Below are 8,270 nucleotides of genomic sequence, written 5' to 3'. Positions count from 1 at the left end.
GAATTTAGCAAAAGACCAGTTGGCATTGGCATGACTCTCACAAGTAACGTGGCACACTTTTTCACCCTTCCTCTGCTGTGCTTATTCTTTGATATAGGGACTTCATTCCAGCTCACAAAGCCCCAAATTTGAAGTTATGTGGAGTGAGATATCAAGCCTCCAAGTTACTCTATTTTCTTGCAAGCATTTTTGACAGTTTTTGAAGTTTGATGCTAAAGGAAATGCTAAGTTGATTCTTGAGGTATGAAGTGGTCCTAAACTACAATTCAAAGAATGCTCTTTCAGATTGAAGTTCAGTTGGCATTGATATCTTGTCAAAATGCCAAGCTCTTAATGCTCTTCCAATGCTAAGCACTTGAAGAAGACTACAAGAAGGACAAAGTACAAGTTAAAGAAGAGCTTAGCTAAGAAGCTTTGGGAAAAGCCAACTGGGTATGCATATGCTAAACAACTAGGCTTTTTTGAGTTTCTCTCTAGCAATCTACATTTATATGGTGAGAGAGATTTCTTTGTTTAGCAAGATTAGTCATTTTTTGTAAGAGAGTAGACACTACCTAATAAAGGTAAGACCCTCTCATGGCTACCTTTAAGATTGACAAGTTCAATGGCCAAGGCTTTCACACTTGGCAAATGAAAATCAAGTTTGTGCTTATGAAAGAGAATTTGTGGGACTTGGTCAAGTTAGGGAATCAATCATCTCAAGAAGGTGAATCAACCACAACGAAAGATAAAGGGAAGGCAAGTGACTCTTCTTCAACTACACCTGCAAATGCTAAAAGGATAGAGAAAGCTTATGCAATAATTGCATTAGGTTTGGGAGATGATTATGTGCATCATATTTCAGATTTGGAATCCTCTTTTGAGGCATGGCATAAGTTAGATGTATAATTTGGTGCTAGCCCTCATACTTCTAAGTTAAATTTATAAATTAAGTTCTTTGAACTTAAGATGGATGGAGACAATGTTACAGCTCATGTTAATACTTTGAGGAGTCTTATGACACAATTGGCCTCAATCAACTCTCCAGCATGGATGATTTTTTCATGTTAGTTTCATTAAGAAGTGAAACTTTTATATTGGAGTTGAAAGTTTATATGCCCAAATAAAAATTAAATTTTGAGACATTCGCCAAGATTTTAAACTTTTAAACAAAATTTTTAATAGTTTCACCAAGATTCACATATATTACTTAGAAATTATAAAGAAAATATATAAAATCATACTATGTTTTGTCAATATAGTGAAACTAAAAAAATAGCTTGATAAAGTTTCACGAAGATTTTATAATAATATAAAAGTATAGATTCCATAAAAACACCCATGCTCTCCAGTTATTGAAGATGATGCTATGGCTGTGCTTTTGAAGAGTATGCCTCAAGACTATAATTATGTTGTGACTACTTTGAATAATCTTCCCCAACCCACACTGGAGGGCATAATCAGTGCTTTGCAAGGGAGGAAAGAAAGAACACTTCAAGAATGGGTAAAGTGCACACAGAAGCACTTGCAATAAAGTTTTCATCAAAGAGCAAGTACAAGGCATGCAAGCATTGTGGGAAAAACAATCATCTTGAGAAGGATTGCTATAAAATCAACCCTTGCTCCTACTGTGGCAAGAACAATCATTCAGAGAAGTTTTGCAATGAGAAGAAGAAAAACATGACAAATCTGGTTAAAGAGAGAACTCCATCAACAAATGAAGAATCAAACTTTGTGGTAAAAGATAAAGACTATGCCTTTTGAGCAATTTGTCTTTTGAAATTTTATCATCACTTGGTCAATTTTGAGGTTCTCTGCCTGGAGTAGTACTCCAAAAAGAATGTTATGTGTTTTGTCTTTTGTAAATCACCTCTAGTCACCATATGATGTAGGCCATGTGATATGTGTTTGGTCTATTCCATTTTTGTAAACCTTGACCCTTGGGCACCTTTGCTAGCATGAGATCCTCGCCATAGATTTATCCTTAACCACCATGAGATGGCATGAGAAACTATGTGACTAGATGTATCCTTGACATAGCATCTAAGGGAGTCACATGTGTGTGTGTGTGTGTGTGTGTGTGTGTGTGTGTGTGTAGTAGAAGCACACCTAGTGCTATGAGGTGTCAGACCATGACATAAGTGATGATGTAAGTGCAAAGGCCCCCACATGGGAGGTTCCTTTGATTTAGCCAGTTCCTATGATGTAGGGGCTGATTTCCACTAATGTAGGGGAGGTGCCTATGATCTAGGACACCTTCCTCTCCACTCTATATAAGGGAGGTTCTCCCTTCATTTCAATACACTTGATTTTGCCTTCACTTGTGCTCTTCCTTTGTGTCATTATGCACCTCTTCTATCCCACTCACTTTTTCAAGACACACTCACCTCTGGGCTTGGCAAGCTGATCAATCAAGTCCAGGATGGTATAGATGCTATGCAATTGGGAGGGCATTCCTCTGTCCGTTCAAGTCCCCCCATCTTGCTTGGATGTAGCCTTGCAATTGCTTTTTAAATCATCTTCAATTTATCTTCCCTGCCTCCAAATCATCCATTAGTTGCACCACATTCTGCCTGCTGAGCTTGATCCTCCCAGCAAGAACACACCTCCCACCGAGAAAGGATCCAAGACAACTTGACCAGCGGCTGTCAAAGAAGAAGTAGGAGCAACATCCCAAATCTCAAGGTAAGACGACTGTATGTTGCGATCAAGAAGGAGAAGCCGGATGCCAGGAGCAGTAGCCCAAATCTTGCCGTAAGGCGACTATAAGCAAAGCGGCTGTGATTGAGAAGGAGAAGCAGGAGCGGCGGGAGCCAAAGGCTGAGCATGTCCATGCTAAGGATGAGGTTAATCTATCCCAATTGACATCAGCACAGACATCCTAAGTGTCCAACCTAGCAAGGTAGATGCACTTGAAGCCCAAGGAGGCTCCTAAAGCAAAATCTATATCTACAAAGAAGAAAGCTACCACTCTTAAGAAGAAAGAAATTGAAGTTGATTTCCAGCAACGAACTCGCCGAAGCGAAGTCTGTCGATGTAGTAAGGAAGAACTTGGCAAGCCAGTAGACTTCAATCAATAGGCACCCAAGGAAGCTTCAAAAGAGCACACTTTCAAAATCGTGCACTGCTTCCATGACCCTTGCAACCTTTAGCATCGTGTGCTCAAGAAGAGAGTTCACAAACAAAAGAGTGGCAATTTGTTTTTCGCTTGGAGCTATGTGCGTTATAGAACAAAGTGGACGATATCGACATCTCAATTTCTGACAAGATTGTGTAGTCACGGCCTTCCACAAAGCATTTCATCTTGGCTGTTTGTAATCCCAAGCAGTGAATATCGGTGGTCTATATTCTTGTGACGTTAATTCTTTTAGACTGTTCTGCTTCTGATGCACAAGATTTGGTAAAAAGTATACGCAGAAGGGGGGAAAGCCAGGTGAGTTTACGCAGCAGGTGGGAGTTCAAGCAACAATGGTTTACGTTCATACAGCAGGGGGAATGCGAGGCAGATGCAGCAAGTCCATTCAACGCACGGCTCACAATCGGCTCAAACCTCATCAAAACTTAAACATCGCAAACGCCAAAGTCTTCAAGAATTGCAAACGTCAAATGTCGACACATGGCAGCTCCTCTCTCCTCCTTCCTCCCTTTTTTGGCTTGCCCTTACAGGGTAGCGTTAGCAATGGTTCATAAATTTTAAATTTCATAAATTCCAGATTTTTGGCCTGTCCTCTGGGTAGCCTTAGCAACGGTTCGAGTTTTGCAAAGCTAAAAATCTTGATTATTTCTATTTGTTGGGGTGAGAATTTCCTATTGGTTGCTAGCAAGCCCCCCCATCTTGATGACTTTTGGACCATTTGCATTTACTACTCTTTGTACACTCTTTCCTTTTCATGCCTCCAATTTTATGCTCTCTCTTAAGCATTTCACTCACCCACAACAAGCCTAATGAATGATAGATATATATCATTCACCTTGTTCTCATTGACCTTTGTTAAAGCTAGCAGCCAAATAAATGGGGCAATTACCACTCGTCCCTAGCCCACCCACCCTTAGCCTCCCCATTCTCTCTCTTAGCTTCTCTCACTCCACCAGTAGTCTTTCTCTTTGCCTCTTAGCTTCCCTCACTCCACCACTCGACCCTAACCCCTCCCCTTGGCCTCCCCATTTATTTTGGGCAGGCCTATTGAATGACATGTGTCATTCATCTTTTTTCACTTGTTTTTAAGTTGTGGTGGTTAATAGGTTAAAGATTCACCTTGGTTCCTTGAGCTCTCTGTCTTAATTGATCTCAGAATAATTTGAAACGATGTCCTTTGTGGCAGAGGGTAGTTTGAAGTGTATGCAGGCTTTTGTCTGCACATTTCTTTCTTCCCTAATCCTTTGATTTTGAGAGCAGAGTTCCTCCCCAGCCAACCATGGGTCAAGCTCCTTCCTTCTCTTCCTCTGCTGTGTCTCCCCCTCCCTTGCTCCACGACTTGTCCCCCCCCACCCCAGACATTCAGGCGCTGCTCCCGCCTCAAGATTTCACACTCCATCTTCCCCACGAATGCTTGGCTTCCGTCTTTCAACACCTCTCTGCAGACGCCCGCAACACTTGCTCCCTCGTCTGCAAACGCTGGCACTGGGTTGAGGCCAAATCTCGGGATCGCCTTACGCTCAGAGCGCAGGCAACTTTGGATGCGGATGCCGTCACTCTGCTGATGAGATTCGAGCACCTTACTTCACTGACACTTACATGTAACAGAAAAGAGTTGAGCATTGACAACAAGACCCTTGTCCTCGTAGGCGAGCGTTGCAGGCACTTGAGCAGGTTGAAACTCAAGGGTTGTAAAGCGGTTACGGACGATGGGGTTGCAGCTTTCGCACAGATTTGTGGTCCCTTGAAGAAATTTTCGTCCAGTTCTTGTGGATTTGGCGCCCCAGGCCTCAACGCAATGTTGTGCAATTGCTCTACTCTCGAAGATCTTTCTGTGAAGCGGTTTAGGAAACTCCATGACAGCCAAGAGGCTATAATCGCAGGGAGAAGCAAGCTACGACGACTCTGTTTGAAAGAGATAACGAGTGCACATCTTTTCGCGCCTTTGATCGCAAGCTCGAAGCATATGCAGACTCTCCTGTTCGTTAGGAACCCCGGCTTTTGGGATCAAATTTTTGAGGCCATAGCCGAACATCTGACCGAGCTGACCGAACTTCATGTGGAATCTTTAAAAATGGGCGATAGAGCCTTGAGAGCTATTTCTCGCTGCTCCAAGCTGGAAGTTCTGCACGTGACCAAGGTATCGGATTGCACTGATCGAGGATATTGCGAGATTGCGGGTGGCTGCAGGAATCTCAGAAGACTTTATATAGATGATCGGATTGCTAGTAGGACTGGGGATGAGGGTCTTCTCGCTATCGGCAAACATTGCACAGATCTTCAAGAGCTGGTTCTTGTAGGAGCCAATGTGACAGCTAAAAGTTTAGCTGTCATTGCTTCAAATTGTGTAGGGCTTGAGAGGGTGGCTCTTTGCAACACTGAGGCCGTGAGAGACATAGAGTTGTCTTGTATAGCGGGTAAGTGTTCATCCTTGAAGAAGATCTGCATTAAAAATTGCCCGATCTCGGATCTTGGCTTGGAGGTATTTGCAAGGGGCTGCCCTAGACTGTGTAAGGTAAAAGTAAAGAAATGCAAAGGTGTTACGTTGGCTTCTAAAACATGGCTCAAGATGAATCGACCATCTTTGACTCTTTCTTTAGACATTCCTACTTTGGCACCAGAAGATGAGGAGCATGATGAGGTTCCTCCAGGTGGGAAGTCCAGGATTACCACAACGTCCACAGCAGTATTATGCGGCCGTCATCCATTTTTCAAGAACCGGTTGGGATTGGCTGCTAGCAATTTTTTGAGAGGATTCCCGAAGCCATCGTGAGAGTGCTGTTTTACCCATCTAATGCGGTATGCTCTTTGAATCAGAACATTTTGACTCTGCAGTCAGGGTGTAATCTTTTCCTGACATTATCTAAACGTACCCTTTTGTGTTCACGCAATAGTTAGTACAGTTTGTAATGGATGCTTGAGGTGAATGATGTGGTTGCTGTGTTCGTGTTTTTTCAGGACTGCCAGAACATGAACATACAAAGTATTGTTTTGCAATGGATGTTTCTTAAGGTAATTTGACGTGGTCTTCGTGCTGAATATAATATCTGTCTTGCATATTTGTCAACGGGCTCAATTATGTTGAACTAAAAGCAGGGCACATTCTAAGAATTGTGGAACTATTTAGGGAAATCGGATTTCCAATTTCGACTGCGCAGATTTAAATGCAGCACTCAAGCTTTAAACGTTTGATTTGCTTCATTGCAACTTTCCTTGATCCAACGATCACATTTGATGACACTTTGGAGTCATTTACTAGATTTGGGCTCACTGTATTTGCCTTCTGAATATTTGTGGCCACTGCCTGAAGTATACATGAAAACAGTCCACTATGCAAGCCTTTTTTAATTGGAAGATTATCAGCACAAGCTTACACGTTGTTTCAACAAGACAGTGAAGTTCAACATCTGTTGTGTCATGTGATAAGGCGAAATGCCACCTCGTGATTGGTTTATGTCATGATTTCTTATTGACTTCTGAGATGACTGGATCCCAGTCTTATAATTTTGGGCCACTTTAATCAATGAAACTGCATGGGCCAATAACTCTGTGCAGGCTGCATTCTGGAGCTTGGTCATGTTTTGACATGTTCTATGTCTAGCAGTGCATCGTCTAGTTGGCTATTTTTATCTGGATTTGAGACAGAAGCCTGGATCCCTTACAGCAAGAGCCCGGGATTTGGCAAAGCTAAACCATGCTGGCCACAAGAGCATAAACTCAAACAAAAATCCCGTTACCCAAGCTTCCATTAAATCTAGGACTGGTCTTTCCTTTTAGGAAAATGTTGCCTTGAGCTGTGGGCGTCCACTTCCTTGCGAGTTCTTTACTAGTTGTTTGTGCAAACCTAGTTCAGTTTGGACCTTTGCTAAATCTAAGAGGTTTTGGCAGATTGGCGATGGGGTCCAACCTTGAAATGAAGTCAATTGTAAACTGCAACAAACTTGCAAGTCCATGCCAACTCAGAAGTCAATTGGTTCCTTAGAACGGGTAATCCCGCAGAAAGAAAACGGAGAATATAGTGGGGGGGGGGCAATAATAACTACACGTCCTTAGTTTTTCAAAGTTCTGTCAGAAAATGAAATATTCATGTGCTCCTAGTTTTGAAGAGTTGTGGAAGTTTGCAAGAGCAGTGTCGAGATCATAGATTCGTTAGGCCTTGTTGATGCCATTGGCTTGTAATGGTGAGTTTGTCCTTCATCCTGTTGGTGAGATTTTTTGAGAGCATCCTATCATACCATAGCTTGAGAGTTCTCTTATCACGCCATAGTTGCTCTTACTCTGCCATAGTTGCGCTTACTCTGTTTTTCTTCTCGGGACTTATCTCATCCAAAGAGCATGCTTCCAATTTGTCAATATAATACACTTGGTTGTTGAAACTTTGGGATGGAACTGCTTTTGCAGCCATGTGAAAAGCTAGTGGAGTCTGGCATAGATCTATTATTTCTTTTTTCTGTTTTCAAAATGAATTTCTCTGCCATTGGCTTGTAATGGTGAGTTTGTCCTTCATCCTGTTGGTGGTTAAACAAGCCTTCTTTTATATTATTTGATGTGTAATTATGCTAGGCAAAGTGACTCATTTGAGAAGTATTTGTTTGAACCAATGAAAAGATGGAAGCAGGATATTTTGGGGAATGGGTATATTATCTTGATGAGGAAGGCGTCCAATTAAGGCTTTATGGAGGAAAGTGAAAGTTAATAGGCTGTCTATTAGAATATGGTTTAACTAATATGCTTCTTGTTGAAGTGAAAGTTAAGTGTGACATAATTATTTGGAGGTCTTTTTGGCCTGCCCCCTTTGTGGGCTTTGCCTTACTGGAGTTTTCACTTCAATAGCAAAATTCAGACTTTATATTTCTGAAAATTAATTGTTTTTAGTGCGGGCTTTTTACCAAGTTTCACTTTCTACTTTCTTTCGTGGAATCTCTCCCTCTCTCTCGTCCTCACCTCCCCCCCCCCCCCCTCTCTCTCTCTCTCTCTCTCTCTCTCTCTCTCTCTCAATTTCCGCCCTTTTTGCTACACATCCAATTGGTATTTTTCGATCTCGAGTAGGCATCATGAATGATTTTCATCATTCATCTTGTGCTATGAAGGTAACTTCATGATTCATGTTTTCCCTTGTTGGTTCATGAACAAGTGGTAGTAATTACGTTTACAA

The 8,270-nt window shown here is 41.9% G+C and overlaps 1 pseudogene across 2 annotated transcripts; it reads left to right on the top strand.

Annotated features, from left to right (window-relative positions):
• Nucleotides 1-4,302: 4,302 nt before the first annotated feature.
• On the top strand, nt 4,303-7,526 carry LOC147888898 (F-box protein SKIP2 pseudogene; annotated as a pseudogene). 2 transcript variants are annotated; one of them, XR_015543059.1, is made up of 3 exons: nt 4,303-5,914; nt 6,074-6,127; nt 7,004-7,526. The product of XR_015543059.1 is annotated as an F-box protein SKIP2 pseudogene, transcript variant X2 (transcript). The 2 variants fall into 2 exon arrangements; XR_015543058.1 differs by lacking the exon at nt 7,004-7,526 and having other exon boundaries at nt 6,074-6,262.
• Nucleotides 7,527-8,270: the final 744 nt, after the last annotated feature.

Source organism: Dipteris shenzhenensis, chromosome 21, assembly GCF_047967505.1.
Source record: "Dipteris shenzhenensis isolate YYH24624 ecotype China chromosome 21, Dip_SZ_1.0, whole genome shotgun sequence".
Lineage (NCBI taxonomy): Eukaryota > Viridiplantae > Streptophyta > Polypodiopsida > Gleicheniales > Dipteridaceae > Dipteris > Dipteris shenzhenensis.
The sequence above is the reverse complement of the archived record's forward strand: the minus strand, read 5'-3'. Positions and strand labels throughout refer to the sequence as shown.